The 16,497-nt window shown below is 39.5% G+C and overlaps 1 protein-coding gene and 2 pseudogenes across 1 annotated transcript in view; 2 read left to right on the top strand and 1 right to left on the bottom strand.

The window, feature by feature from the left end:
• Positions 1-499: 499 nt before the first annotated feature.
• On the bottom strand, positions 500-1,551 carry LOC135277711 (dual specificity protein kinase CLK3-like; annotated as a pseudogene).
• A 207-nt stretch (positions 1,552-1,758) lies between these two features.
• The window catches only part of LOC105731112 (olfactory receptor 2L13-like), a 30,549-nt gene continuing 15,810 nt past the window's right edge, over positions 1,759-16,497 (top strand). The window contains exons 1-2 of the mRNA XM_012472722.3: positions 1,759-1,943; positions 5,899-5,940. The gene's annotated coding sequence lies outside the window, so the exon portion shown is untranslated. The remainder of the gene's footprint in view (positions 1,944-5,898; positions 5,941-16,497) is intronic.
• Positions 4,580-5,505, top strand: LOC105731115 (olfactory receptor 2L8-like; annotated as a pseudogene).

Here is a 16,497-nt window from a genome sequence, read left to right as displayed (position 1 = left end):
CTATTTCTACATTAAATACCTGAAGGATACTTATGATAGGTTTTCTAGAAAGACAATCAAAGCTTCTATCTTGTCCATATGGAAAGAAGTGAATATTTCAGAAACCTTGTTAATAATGGATAATAACGTGTTCATGTTGTAAACACATACCTCTAAAAACGTATTCTTCCTTCTGTGGTACCAATTATAATCAGGCAGCAGTTGCAGGAAGTAAAAATTACCCAAGGCGTCCTACTCCCTAATACTAAAGTTGTAAGACTTGATAAGAATATCTTTAAAAATACAATCACACATCCATTGTTTATTAAAATAATGTTTATTTTCATAAAACTTTGTAAAATTATATTGCTAAAAATCATTTATCATTTAATTTACACATATAGGATTATATTTTACAAACTCTTCTAGCAATTTATCCTAAAAGTTATTTCAAACAAGACAATAAATATTTCTATTGAGAGATCATTTTAAAAATTTTTTAACAAACAATAAGGTGCACTTTATAACTGTAAACATAAAAACCCCTTGTATCGAATCTGTGTTTTCTGGCAGCTGGGCACCAAGTCTGCCCCCTGCAGGCTCCTGGCTTCCTTCACATTGCACTGTCCATTGGGTGGCTCTGGCTTTGGGACCTGGTGGTGGGGCTGGAGAAAGTGGGCTGGGCAGCCCAGTTCTGTTTTCTTCATGCGGTGTCCTGTGCCTGTCGTCTCCTTGGGTTGGGGCTTGTGTGGCAGGGGAGCATTCCAGAGGGGTCAAGCCAGCAAAGAAAGGGTGCAGAAGAGTCTCAGCCAGTGTGATGTGCTGGGCAGGATCCGATATTACCACTCTCCTCATCAGGTCAAACAGCTATATGTGCTCCAGAGACTCTTGGAGCCTGTCACTCTTCAGACGTTTACAGTTCTTCGCATACCAGCCGTCAGAGATGTTCTCATCCCAAATTAGTCCCCCTTTGTAGAAAAATTTCTGCTTCTTGGTACAGCACATCATGCGTGATGGGATGGGCACTAGGGTGCTTTTGGTTTTCATAAGTCTGGAAACGCTGGTAGTACTTAAAGAGAATGCAGCCCATGCCCCACATGGCAGGGGCGTGTCCAGCCCAGCTCAAGGATCGCTTCAGGCAGGCAACAGTGCCGGTGGCCACCATGGCGGTGTGATGCCCACGGTCAGAGGTGGCACCGTGGAAGCTGGCCACTCGGACGCTGGTGCTCCTCACTGACTTCTCGTCACTCCTGTGCTCGCTGTAGAAGGTGTTAAACTCAGAATTCACACGCAGGATGTTCTCGGGTTTCAGGCGTGTGTGGGTCAGCCGGTTCTCACGCAGAACCTGAGGGTGTGGCGGCGCTGGCGGGCCATGTGCCAGACATGTGACAGGGGAATGTCTGGAAGCGATTCCCCTCGGCAGCTCAAAGGCGCTTCTGCCCAGGCGCTCGAAGATGATGACCCTGGAAGGTCACACACCAAGACGCACAGGAGCTGGTTCTCTTAGTCCTCCCTTATTTTTACGGAGGGCGTTGATTTCCGCTGGTTCCGCCTCCCGGTACTTGCCCACATTGCGGATGACCTTCAGAGCAACCCGAGCCTTCCTTCCCGCAGGGCGCAAGCGCTCACCACCTCGCCGAAGGCGCCGGCCCAGGTTCCGCTGTCTTCACCGCACCTGGAGCCAATCACCGACCCGGCACAGCAGGTGGCGCCTCCTTAGCGTCTTCCGCACCTGCGCCGGGCTCACTTCCGGGCGCCGGGCTCACTTCCAGGCCCCAGAGGACGCGCTGCTGCAGGACCCAGGGGGCGTCTTCGGCAGCGGGCGCGGGCTTGTGGGTCCAGGATAGCCCCGCTCCCCTGACGCCGACCACGATGAGAGCATCAAGATCCTCTCCAAAGCGAGGGCTCTGCTCTTCACACTGGTGTCTCCTCTGGAAGGGCAGCCGGGCGCGTTCTGGACCGAGGTATCTGGGGAGAGGCTCCCTTGGGGATGGGGATGTCCTTCACAGTCTCCCTTCTCATTCCCAGGGTCAGGCCTCCTCCTCTCCCGTCAGCAGCTCAGGTATGGGGCAGGCTTAGGGGTCTCTCCCAGGCTCAGCTGCTCCTAAGCCCCTCTGAGCGCTTCTCCCCTAAATAATGTGATTCATAGCAAAAACTAGAAAAACATTTTAATGAAGTAAATGTCCAAGTTAATTTTATTATAACATGTTAACTGTTTATACTAGAGAAATATCATTACATATTTAACATAAAATATGAAGATATATATGAAACTTTGACAAATGAAAAGTCATTATTTTGCCTTTCACAATTGGAAATTTTAAAACAATAGTAATAAATGTTAACAATGTTTTGGTGAATTGCACATCGTAATATACTGTAGGCATTCATGAAATATCGTACAAAAAATTTTTAAAGAACATTGTGGCAACATATATTAAGGATCCCACTTCCAGGTATATACAAAGAATAATTGAAAACAGACACTGAAACAGATATTTGGACACCAATGTTCATAGCAAGATTATTCACAATAGCCAAAAGGTAAATAACCCAAATGTCTAAAGGGAATGAATGGAAAAAAGTATGATATATGCATACAATAAAATATTATTTGGCCGCATAAAAGAATGAAATTCTGATATAAGCTACCACGTAGAAGAACCTTAAGAACATTATTTTAATTGAATTAAGCCAAATATAAATAAGCCAAATGTTGCATGATTCCACCTTTAAGAGGAACTTGGAGGAGGCAATTAAAATAGACTTAAAGTGGAATAGTGGTTAGAAGGACTCAGAGAAGGTGAGAATGGGGACAGATTATTTATAGGATGAGAGGATATAGTTTGGGTGATTAAAAAAAAATTGTGGAGGTGTTGACGGTTGCACAGAACTGGGAATCTATACCTTATCTTCATGATAAAAAATACAATGTTATCTGTCACTACTGAAAAGGCGAAAAAATGTGAACCTTCTTAATGTTATGAATGGTACAGTCCAAAATTATTATAATGGTAAATTTTATGTAATGTATATTTTGCCATAAAAATTTCATAGAAAAATTCTTAAACAGAACCAGTAAGACACAAAAATTTCATAGAAAAATTCTTAAACAGAACCAGTAAGACCCTGTCCCAAGAGAAATTCAATTATTGGACATCATGGGAAGTCTAAGAACATTCAAGGCATTACCTGCAATAAAAAATGCGACATTGAATATTTTCTAAATTTTGTCTCAGCAAAATAAGTTGCATTTTTCTTCTAATTCTTATTTTACAATTTAATAATGTCTTTATAATTCAATAGCAATTTGGACCATAATGAGAACAATTTGAAAATTAATAGTACTTACAGCAAATTAAAAATTGTTCCCCGTATGTAAGATATTATAAGAATTTGTGGTCATATGTGTATTTTAAATTCACCACATTCCATTTTAATGTATTTAGTTGCTAGGCAATAAAATGAAAATTAACAAATTAATATATGTAGACACGTTATTGCAATGCACTTACCGAGTAACAACGTATAAAATACAGGATTCCATAAAATTTTGAGACACAACAATATTGGGAGAATCTGAATAAATATATTTGTATCTTTCTCCATTGAAATGATCCTTAACACTCCCAGGAAACATTTAAAGAAGTGAACAGAATTCCTTTTAAAGCCTTGGATTAAGGCCAGCCTCTGTTTTAAATGACTTATCCCACAAGTTTTATGTGTCAGTGGACATTGCCAAGTGAACGCACATACATTAAACTCAATCTGCAAGCGACTGAGGTGGGTAAATGGCTTTAGCCTGGGAAGTTGAGGCTGCAGTGAGCCGAGATCAGGCAACTGCAGTCCAGCCAGGGAGACAGAGTGAGACCCTGTGTCAATCAATCAATCAATCAATCAGTCCAGCCAGGGTGACAGACTGAAACCCTGTCTCAGTAAATAAATAAAATAAAATAATAAATAGGTAAAATCAGTTCTTCATTTAGGATCTGTAAAATTTTACAAATAATTTATAGTATTACTAAAGAATTATTTTTAATTGCTGACTATTCTATAAAGTAGTTACCTCTTATCTACTGTTTTAGTTTTTGTATCTTCAGGTACTTGTGATGGACTGCCATCTGAAAATATGTGGAAAATTTGAGAAAGAAACAATTAATAAGTTTAAGATTGGTCAATAGTAGCCTAACACTGCATCACAGTGCCTACATGATTCACCTCATTTTTTCCCATCACGTAGGCATTTTGTAAAGTCGGCATTTTTATCATGTCACAAAATACTTCATCATCACAAAACGAGGGTTAGGGTAAAATAAGATAGTTTGAGAGAAAAAGATACCATGTTTACCTAATTTTATTATAGTTTATTTTTATAATTGTTCTATTTTATTATTTTTGTTAATCTTGCCTAATTTATAAATTGAACTTCATCATAAATACATCACAAAATCCAAAGAAATAGTGTATATAAGAGTCAGTATTATCCTCAGTTTCAGGCATCCACTGGGGGTCTTGGAATGTATCCCCTGTGGATGAGGGGGAACTACTGTGCTTCACTTACCCTTGTGTCTCGCTTCAGGAAGGATCATAGGAATGCACCATGGAAAATTATCATCAAACATCAACTGATTTTTGTCTTGTTGGGGTTGTTCCCACCATCAAGAAGTGGCCTTTTCCTCTTCATTCTCATTGTTCTCATTTTCCTAATGGCTCTAATTGGAAAGCTATCCATAATTATTCTCATCTTATTGGACCCCCATCTCCACACACCCATGTATTTCCTACTTAGTCAGCTCTCCCTCATTGACCTAAAGTACATCTCCACCATTGTTCCTAAGATGGCATCTGATTTTCGGTATGGAAACAAGTATCTCCTTCTTTGGGTGTGGGATTCAGAGCTTCTTCTTCTTGGCGTTAGGAGGTGCAAAGGCACTACTTTTACACCTATGGTCTATGATCGTTACATTGCTATTTGCTTTCCTCTCCACTATCTCATCTGCATGAGCAAAAGAGTGTGTGTGCTGATGATTACTGGATCTTGGATCATAGGCTCAATCAATGCTTGTGCTCACACTGTGTATATACTCCGTATCCCTTATTGCCAATCCAGGGCCATCAATCACTTCTGTGATGTCCCAGCCATGGTGACTCTGGCCTGCATGGACACCTGAGTCTATGAGGGCGCAGTGTTTTTGAGCACCATCTTTCTCCTGTTTCCCTTCATTGGTATTGCATGCTCCTATGGCTGGATTCTCTGCTGTCTACCGCATGCACTCTGCAGAGGGGAGGAAGAAGGCCTACATGACCTGCAGCTCCCACCTCACTGTATAACTTTCTACTATGCGCCTTTTGTCTACACCTATCTATGTCCAAGATCCCTGCGATCTCCAACAGAGGACAAGGTTCTTGCTGTCTTCTACACCATCCTTACCCAATGCTCAACCCCATCATCTACAGCCTGAGAAACAAGGAGGTGATGGGGCCCTGAAGTGAGTGAGTCAGAGAATCTGCTCGGTGAAAATATAGAAACACTTTCTGCGTAAGGTCCCAGGACTCAGATCCATTCAGCAATGTATAGTATTTGAAATATTATTTCATTCCTAGAGTGCAAGAACTAAAAGTAATCAAGGGAAGAAGAAAATCACTGATGTCTGGGCAAAATTGTTTTTACAAATATATATCTATAATTCTGAAAAACCATTTTTATTCATGGCATTTTCCCCATAAATTTTGAAAGAGCATACTTTTGCTAATATGTTGTCAATGAGAATGTTTATGTTTGGTCATCAAAAATGAAAATGAAAATTACCTAACTGAAGTTGGCACTCAGCATAACAATTTTATTATTGTCAATTTATTTTCCAGTAATTTGAATTGACTTATTTATTTATTATATATATATTTTTTATTGTGTTTTAGGTTTTGGGGTACATGCGAAGAACATGCAAGATTGTTGCACAGGTATATACATGGCAATGTGGTTTGCTGCCTTCCTCCCCATCACCTATATCTGGCATTTCTCCCCATGTTATCCCTCCCCAACTTCCCACCCCCCACTGTCCCTACCCTAGTTCCCCCCTCCACAGACCCCAGTGTGTGATACTCCCCTCCCTATATCCATGTGTTCTCATTGTACAACACCCACCTATGAGTGAGAACATGCGGTGTTTGATTTTCTGTTCTTGTGTCAGTTTGCTGAGAATGATGGTTCCCAGTTTCATCCATGTCCCTACAAGGGACACAAACTCATTGTTTTTTATGGCTGCATAGTATTCCATGGTGTATATGTGCCACATTTTCCCTGTCCAGTCTGTCATTGATGGGCATTTGGGTTGGTTCCAAGTCTTTGCTATTGTAAACAGTGCTGCAGTGAACATTCATGTGCATGTGTCCTTATAATAGAATGATTTATAATCCTTTGGATATATACCCAGTAAGGGGATTGCTGAGTCAAATGGAATTTCTATTTCTAGGTCCTTGAGGAATCGCCACACTGTCTTCCACAATGGTTGAACTAATTTACACTCCCACCAAACAGTGTAAAAGAGTTCCTATTTCTCCACATCCTCTCCAGCATCTGTTGTCTCCAGATTTTTTAATGATTGCCATTCTAACTGGCGTGAGATGGTATCTCGACGTAGTTTTGTTTTGCATTTCTCTAATGACCAGTGATAATGAGCATTTTTTTCATATGTTTTTTGATCTCATATATGTTTTCTTTTCTAAAATGTCTGTTCATATCCTTTGCCAACTTTTGAATGGGCTTGTTTTTTTCTGGTAAATCTGTTTTAGTTCTTTGTAGATTCTGGATATTAGCCCTTTGTCAGATGGGTAGATTGGAAAAATTTTTTCCCATTCTGTTGGTTGCCGATTTACTCTAATGATTATTTCTTTTGCTGTGCGGAAGCTGTGGAGTTTAATTAGGTCCCATTTGTCTATTTTGGCTTTTATTGCCAATGCTTTTGATGTTTTAGTCATGAAGTCCTTGCCTATGCCTATGTCCTGAATGGTTTTGCCTAGGTTTTCTTCTAGGGTTTTTATGGTGTTAGGTTTTACGTTTAAGTCTTTAATCCATTCAGAGTTAATTTTAGTGTAAGGTGTCAGGAAAGGGTCCAGTTTCTGCTTTCTGCACATGGCTAGCCAGTTTTCCCAACACCATTTGTTAAACAGGGAATCCTTTCCCCATTGCTTGTTTTTGTCAGGTTTGTCAAAGATCAGCAGTATTTGTCAGATATGTTGTAGATGTGTGGCATTGCCTCTGAGGCCTCTGTTCTGTTCCATTGGTCTATATCTCTGTTTTGGTACCAGTACCATGCTGTTTTGATTACTGTAGCCTTGTAGTATAGTTTGAAGTCAGGTAGTGTGATGCCTCCAGCTTAGTTCTTTTTGCTTATAATTGACTTGGCTATGCGGGCTCTCTTTTGGTTCCATATGGAGTTTAAGGTGTTTTTTTCCAGTTCTGTGAAAAAGGTCATTGGTAGCTTGATGGGGATAGCGTTGAATCTATAAATTACTTTGGACAGCATGACCATTTTCATGATATTGATTCTTCCTAACCATGAGCATGGAGTGTTTCTCCATCTGTTTTTGTCCTCTCTTATTTCATTGGGCAGTGGTTTGTAGTTCTCCGTGAAGAGGTCCTTTACATTCTTTGTTAGTTGTATTCCTAGATATTTTATTCTCTTTGTAGCAATTATGAATGGCAGTTCATTCTTGATTTGGCTGTCTTTAAGTCTGTTATTGGTGTATAAGAATGCTTGTGATTTTTGCATATTGATTTTGTATCCTGAGAATTTGCTGAAGTTGCTTATCAGTTTCAGGAGATTTTGGGCTGAGATGACAGAGTCTTCTAAATATACAATCATGTCATCTTTAAATAGAGACAATTTGACTTCCTCCTTTCATAATTGAATACAACTGAAGGAGATAGAGACACAAAAAAACCCTTCAAAAAATCAATAAATCCAGGAGGTGGTTTTTTGAAAAGGTCAACAAAATAGACCACTAGCCAGATTAATAAAAATAAAAGAGAGAATAATCAAATAGATGCAATAAAAAACAATAAAGGGGATATCACCACAGATTCCACAGAAATAGAAACCACCATCAGAGATTACTACAAATAACTCTATGAACATAAACCAGTAAACCTGGAAGAAATGGATAAATTCCTGGACACTTGCCTCCTCCCAAGCCTAAACCAGGAAGAAGTCGAAACCCTGAATAGACCAATAACAGGGGCTGAAGTTGAGGCAGCAATTAATAGCCTACCCACCAAAAAAAGTCCAGGTTCAGATGGGTTCACAGCCGAATTCTACCAGACGTACAAAGAAGAGCTGGTACCACTCCTTCTGAAACTATTCCAAACAATCCAGGAAGAGGGAATCCTTCCCAGATCATTTTATGAGACCAACATCATCCTGATACCAAAACCCGGCAGAGACTCAACAAGAAAAGAAAACTTCAGATCAGTATCCATGATGAACATAGATGCAAAAATCTTCAATAAAATACTGGCAAACTGATTGCAACAGCAAATCAAAAAGCTTATCCATCATGATCAAGTTGGCTTCATCCCAGGGATTCAAGGCTGGTTCAGCATATGCAAGTCTGTAAATGTAATTCACCACATAAACAGAATCAAAGACAAAAACCACATGATTATCTCAATAGATGCAGAGAAGGCCTTTGACAAAATTCAGCAGCCCTTTATGCTAAAAACTCTCAATAAACTAGATATTGATGGAACATATCTCAAAATAATAAAAGCTGTTTATGACAAAACCACAGCCAATATCATACTGAATGAGCAAAAACTGGAAGCATTCCCTTTGAAATCTAGCACTAGACAAGGATGCCCTCTCTCACCACTCCTATTCAATATCGTATTGGAAGTTCTAGCCAGAGCAATCAGGCAAGAAAAAGAAATACTTTTTTGTTAATGTCTAAAAAAAAAAAAAGGTTCTTGACTTTGTGGATCTAATTGGAAGCTGTAAGATGTCTTATTTTTCTTACCTTAGACACTTAACATACCAGTTACTCTTACTTTCGATTTAGGGAACTTAGTATTACAGGGATTTTGCAGAGGGCTCATCAGGGATTCTTAAGTCCTGATACCACCCTGGATGGCCTATAACAAGTTTATGCTTTTTGTAGGGAAATGAATCCCAGGGAAATGATTAAACATCAGTTATATTTTAGATCAACAAGTACTGCAAGGTGCCAAGTATAATTAAGAATGATTAAGTTTAGATCTTTGACCCATTTTTAGTTGATTTTGGTATAATGGGAGAATTATGTGTTTAGTTTCATTTTTCTGCATGTGAATATCCAGTTTTCCCAGCACCATATATTGAAGAACACCATATATATTGTCATTTTCCCAGTGAATGTTCTTGGCACTGTTATGAAGTATCAGTTGACTGTATTAGGCACAGAAAGGCAAGGTTTGCTTGTTCTTACTCTTATGTGAGAACTAAATTTTTAAAAAATTGAACCAATAGAAAAAGATGATAGACTGATGGTCTCCAGAAGGTAGGAAGAGTATGGGGGAGGGGGGATAAAGTGGGGATGATTAATTGTTGCCAAAGTTTAATTAGATAGAATCAATAAGAGCCAAAGAATAGTACAGTAGAGTGATTATAGTAAACAATAATTTATTTCAGAATTTATTCTATATATTAAAAAATAACTGAAAATGTGTTGATGTTTACCCCAGTTACCCTGATTTGATCATTTCACATTGTATGCCTTTATCATAACATCACATATACTCCATAATTATATATTACTATTCTGTATCAGTAGTAATTAAAAATAAAAATAAATTTAAATCAGCTGTAGATATGTCAGTTTATTTCTAGGTTCTCTGTTCTGTTTCATTGTTCTGTATGTCTGTTTTTATGCCAGCACCATTCTGTTTTGGTTACTATATCTTCATAGTATAGTTTGAAGTCTGTTACTGTTATGCCTCCAGTTTTGTTCTGTTTGTTCAGGATTGCTTTGGCTATTTGGGATCTTTTATAGATCCATACAAATCTTAGAATCATTTTTACTATTTATATGCAGAATGTCATTCGTATTTTGATACACATTTTATTGAATCTGTAGTTTGGTCATTTAAATAATATTAATTCTTCCAATCCATGAGCATTGGATGTCTTTCCCTTTGTATTCCTCTTCATTTTATTTCATCAGTGATTTGTATAAATAAATTCTGGTGTTCTATTCCATGACTACAGTTAACAGTAAAGTATTACATAGCTAAAATTCTTTCAGTGCTCTTTAAATATCATTTCTATTTCTAAGCCTGCGGATATTTGTTTTGCAATGTTGTACCAGTTAAAAGATAAATTTTGAACTTATTTTATGAATCAGAGTAAGTGCTTTTTGTGCTTTATTGCAATGAGCAGTGTGTATTTTTATTTTGTAATGATTTGCTAACAAAGTTTACTGCCTAAGCTTCCTGGCATTTCCTGTCCTGAATTCAGTCAGATAGGTCATATTCCATGAATACAACAGAGATGGGCTCTGGGAAAGTGGGAAATGATGACTCTGATCACCAGTCACTTACTGCTGCCAGGGCGAGCACCTCCTCTCTTCCCAGTTAGGGACACTTGTACCTACTGCCACCTGTGCTGCTGCTTCTGTCCTTACCACAAATCTGAGCCCAGTCAGACCACAGACACTCCTTGGGGTCCTGTGGTACTATAAAGTATTACAAGATGTGTGTGTGTGTGTGCGTGCCTGTGTGTGTGTGTGCGTGCGTACGCACATGAGAAGGCCGGTCCAATTGCCCCATGTGGGTGTTGCCTGAGCACACTTGTGTAGTCACTACCAGTGGACCAAAACTGTAAATGGCATCACTGAAGTCCCTTATACTGATATTCTTGTATAGGCAAGAGTAATCCTATTTTTCATGCCAGCGACTCTGGGAATGGAGATAAAGAGGTCATCAGTGAATACTGAGCATTTCAAGGCTGTCAGAAATGACTTTTAAAAGTTTCTTTTGCCCCAGTAGGCTCTGGCTCAGGAAAGCAATAAGCTGGTCCCCTCTGACAAGGTGTATGCACTCAGAGGCCACGCCTTTCCCCTTAAGGTCGTTAAGAAGAAAAACATGAAAATAAGTCAAATTATCCAAATCTGTCCTTTGCTACATCGTTAATGAGAATGTACTCCAGATACTTTTGAAAGTTGGACAATAATTCCTCTTGGTGGAGAAACTAACAAATTCATTACCTCACTGAGTCCTTGGCTCACTGTTCATTGTGCCTCATTTTAGCCATTATTCTTTCCACCCAGATGTTATGCTGTAGTTACTGTCTTACACTTCACAGACATTCTTTAATTGTTTCATGTCCTTAGACTGGAAGATGCAAATTTTATAGCACATGGTATCTATTTGGATTTCACAACATACACTGTGTGCATTTAGAAATTTCTTATGTATTAAATTAGCAAAGTTTGATTTATAGAAAGGGACATGAGTATTCTGGCTGGAGGATGAGCATCTTTCTCATCACAACAAGCTGTGGTTCGATAGTGAAATAATTAAAGTGAAGGAGTGAATGACATGTCATCCACAAATATGCTGAGTTGGCATATTTATTAGTTTGAGCTGAAAACGTTGGAGAAATTTTGGTTGACATTGGAGAAAAAGGTTACCTGACCTGTCTTTTTTCTGCATGCAGCAAGCTATAAAGATTCCTTCAGGAATCTGGTACATTCTGATTCTCTTCTGGTACCCTCCCTGTATCAGAATAGACAACAGCCATTATCACCAGAGCCTGGGAATTGGAGGGATGCAGGGTACCTGAATAAATAAACTTCCAGAATTAACTTTTATTCTCCAATAGTTTTACACCCCCATTTACTTCCTAGTGACTCCCCTAGAATGTATGGCTTCGAGCCAGTTTCTCTTTTTTTTGTAATGTTTCCTATAACATCATTTTTTGTCTAAAAGTATAAAAACATCTTCCTTTCACCATTTATTTGGACTTCACACCCTTGTGAAGATTCCCATGTACATGTGAAATGAATAAAACTTACATGCTTTTCCTCATTAATCCATCTTATATCAGTTTGTTTCCTAGACCTGGCAAAAATCTCACATAGGATATAAAGTGAGTGAGGTGGCAGTGACCTCTCATGTTTCTATAGAAGTGACAAGTAACTTCCCTTTCTAAGATTTACCTCAACCACCACTACTAATTTTTTTACTTGCTTTTAAAATCTGGAGAAAATAGGCAATTACATTACAGACTAAATATGTTATCAATCACTGAATACTTCTTCATTACTTACAGCATTGCAGGAGAATATAAAGATGTATACAGGGATCACAGAAACTGGATGGAGGCCAAGTTGACATTTGGGACTTAATCTCAGCTTTAAAAATCTAGTGGCTCATAAATCTTCAGAAACATAGAAGAATCAGGCATGGTATATGCACGTTATGCACAATGCCCAATATGTGCTTGGGAATAAATTCCAGACATCACTGGGACATAGAGTAAATAAATGGGGGTAATTTCCTGCCTAAGACTGTCAGATCAAGTAATCTCAAGGTCGAAGGAGATAGATTCTGTAGATATACAGAATAAAATACTATTCAACCATAAACAAAGGATGAAATCCTTTTATTTGCAACAACATGGATGGCACTGGAACTAAAATAATACTGGATACCTGATTTGTCTTGGCAGCCTCTGTCCTAGGAAAAGATGGTGAGATCAGACTCAGTAAATGTTGGATTCAAATAAGATGAAGTACAAAACTGAACAAAACTATTCCAATGCTTTAAATATGGACAGTGGATAAGTTATTATCACATACAAATTTTTTATTGTTCTTCTTGGTCTTTGATTCGTTACTTCTGTGTTTTTCCCTGCTGCAATGTGGTGCTCTTTGCATTTACTTGGCAAAACTCAAATCCAGGTAAACTCCATTCTCAGCCTGTTACCATGCCTGTAACATCCATACACAACAATGAAACATGACTGCAGGAAAGCTCAAGACACCATAATGCATCTCACCTCGGATTTATAACAACACATCTCGGATTTACGAACACAAATCTCGTGGCCCTTTTTCCATGTCACAGTATGTTCTTATCCTTTGCAGACTTTCCTAAAAGCTAGTGATCCATGCCTCCTCCTCCTTTCCCCAAACTTCAACCCACTTCCATGTCTCTTAGACTCCTCTGAGAAAAATTAATCTGTTAAGAAAACAGCCAATCAGATTTCAAACTTTTCTTCCACAATCTGTATCAATCTCCCTCATTCTGTACCCAGTCAGCCTTGTGTACTGTGACAGTTATGAAGTGACCCTGCTCCTGCTTAAACCCACCCTCTACTTTTGCACGAGCCTCAGCCCCTCTCACCGTCTCCTCTTCCCATTTCCAGTCCCATCTTCATCTGCACAAAAACATAAATTCCCTAGAGCAACAGTATGGCTGTCAAGGATTCAATCATGCTGTTTAAACTAATATAAAAATTGGAGGTTCTGATGCGAGATTGAGCATCTTTCTCTTTCTGCAGAGATGGGAGGTGCTTATTTTCCAGATGGAGTGGTGATGAGTATTATAGATAATGGGATTCAAAAATTCTTCAGTGAAAGAATCCAGGGTGTAATGGATTCCTCTGTGATGGTGTCTCCATGAAGCCTGGGAGTTTAGAATGAGTTGAGAGATTCTTTACAGTTTCTTAGAGATTATAAAGTTTTGTTTTATCCAGTGTGACTCTTCTGAAAACTTTGTGAGACAGGTGACCCTGATATGGCACACATGATTTAAGACAATATAGTACGTATAAGTTTGGGAGGGCAAGGGAGGAGGGCTTAAATGAGGTGAATCGTGGGGCATGAGAGACTTACCTTTGGTTTTCCCTAATGGAGGTTGGGCATTAGGCAAATTAGCCATGGTGAGGCCAAGTTCATGTTGTTGAGTGCATGCATTGCCTCCATCAAAGCCACCATAGTTAATTTGTAAAGGGGTCCATGAAGTAAACACCATGGTCTCTGGAGAGAGAAGCTGGCATGTCCTGGGAAGAGTCAACACCTCCTCTAGATTATTGGGACCTTTCATGAAGTGATGCCACCATGAAGCGAGCACTTAGTGTCCATATATTCACATTCCAACTGTGACCCTTTTAGGTTCCTATAAGGTATATTGCTGAGTCAAAATGAGGAAACTGAGGCCAGTGTGAGAAAATGAGAATCCAATTTATTCAGCTCCTGGGCGAGGTTCTGTGGTCCGGGAAGGGGCCAGAGAAGTCGCAATGGGCTTCTCGGGGCGTGGGGTTTTATAAGGAGTGGAGATAGTTGATTGGTCATTGGGGAAACAGAGCAGACAGTTTCATTGGTAAGGAGGTTTGATTGATTGTTAGGGAAACAAAGAGCAGACAGTTTCATTGGTCAGGGGAAGTTAAGATGCCGATGGGGTGAGCTGCCACTGGTAGTCAGGCGGGGCTAAGGGAAACAAAGAGCAGACAGGTTCATTGGTAAGGAGGTTTGATTGATTGTTAGGGAAACAAAGAGCAGACAGTTTCATTGGTAGGCTGACTGGCCGGGGAGGTCAATGTTAAACTGCCGTTGGACAAATCTTTGGCGGGCTTTTTAGTGGGCATGTGGAGCCTGCATGGAGAGGCCAGATAGGAGTGGGTGTGGGGAGCCAGCATGAAGAGAGATAAGTGTGTCCATTTGGCTCTCAGCGAGGCAGCCGGCCTTACAGTTCCATTTAAAAAGACACCATTCATAATCTTACTTTTCCCAAATCCCTGTCTAACCATCAGGTCATTATCCACAGTAATGATCTTGTACCCTGCCTCGTTTATTTCCTTCTCATGCCTTCCCAGACTTACAAAATCATGTACTATATTGTCTTAGGTAGTGTGTCCCTACCAAGATCACCTGTCTCACAGTCTTCTCGGAGAAATCACATTGGTTAAACCAAAGCTTTATTGTCCCTAAGAAATTGCAAAGAATCTCTCAACTCATTCTAAGCCCCCAGGCTTCACGGAGACATCATCACAGAGTAATTCATTACATCCTGGATTAATTTTATTGATCACACCTACTGAAACCCATTATCTGTAATACCCACCACCACTCCAGCTTGATAACGAGCAACTTCCATCTCTGCAGGAAGAAAAAGATGCTCAATCTCTGGTCAGAGCCTCCAATTTTTCTGTTAAAGAGCATGATTGAATCCTTGACAGCATACTTTTCCTCTAAAGAATTTGTGTTTCTGTGCAGATTAAGATGGAAATGGAAATGGAAGGAGGAAATAGTGAGAGGAGCTGAGACTTGTGCAAAAGTAGAGGGTGGGTTTAAGCAGGAGCAGGGTCACTTTATACACTGTCACAGTAAACAAGGCTGACTTTATGGGTACAGAATGAGGGAGGCTAATACAATTTGTGGAAGAAAAGTTTGAAATCTGATTGACTGTTTCTTAACAGATGTACTTATTTTTCCCAGAGGAGTCTAAGAGATGTGGAAGTGGATTGAGGTTTGGGGAAAGGAGGAGGAGGCATGGATCACTAGGTTTTAGAGAAAGTTTGCAGAGGACAGGAACATATCGTGACCTGGCAAAAGGGCCATGAGATTTGTGTTCGTAAATCTGAGACGTGTTGTCATAAATCTGAGATGTGTTGTCATAAATCCGAAGTGAGATGCATCATTGTGCCTTGAGCTTTCCTGCAGTCACATTTCATTGCTGTGTATGGATGTTACAGGCATGGTAACAGGCTGAGAATGGGGTTTACCTAGATTTGAGTTTGCCAGGTAAATGCAATGAGCACCATATTGCAGCACGGAAAAACATAGAAGTTAACAATCAAAGACCAACCAGAACAATAAAAAATCTGTATGTGATTATAATTTATCCACTGACCATATTTATGAGATAATTATTTTTATTATACTTTAAGTTCTGGGGTACGTGTGTAGAAGCTATAGGTTTGTTACATAAGTATACTCGTGCCATGGTTGTTTGCTGCACCTGTCAACCCATCATCTACATTAGGTATTTCTCCTAATGCTATACCTCCCCTAGCCTCCTACCCCCCAACAGGCCCCGGTATGTGCATTTGGTTTGGCTCCAAGTCTTTGCTATTGTGAACAGTGCTGCAGTGGACATACGTGTGCATGTGTCTTTATAGCAGAATGATTTATAATCCTTTGGGTATATACCCAGTAATGAGATTGCTGGGTCAAATGGCATTTCTGGTTCTAGATCCTTGAGGAATTCCCATACTGTCTTCAACAATAGTTGAACTAATTTACACTCCCACCAACAGTGTAAAAGCATTACTATTTTTCCACGTCCTCTCCAGCATCTGTCTCCTGACTTTTTAATGATCACCATTCTAACTGGCGTGAGATGGTATCTCAATGTGGTTTTGATTTGCATTTCTCTAATGACCAGTGATGATCACCTTGTTTTCACATGATTGTTGGCTGCATAAATGTCTTCTTTTGAGAAGTGATCTGTTCATATCCTTTGATATGGGGTTGTCTTTT

This window comes from Aotus nancymaae, unplaced genomic scaffold (genome assembly GCF_030222135.1).
Source record: "Aotus nancymaae isolate 86718 unplaced genomic scaffold, 86718_ANA_hifiasm-v0.15.2.pri h1tg000032l_1, whole genome shotgun sequence".
In the NCBI taxonomy this organism is placed as follows: Eukaryota; Metazoa; Chordata; class Mammalia; order Primates; family Aotidae; genus Aotus; species Aotus nancymaae.
This window is presented reverse-complemented; position numbering and strand designations above follow the sequence as displayed.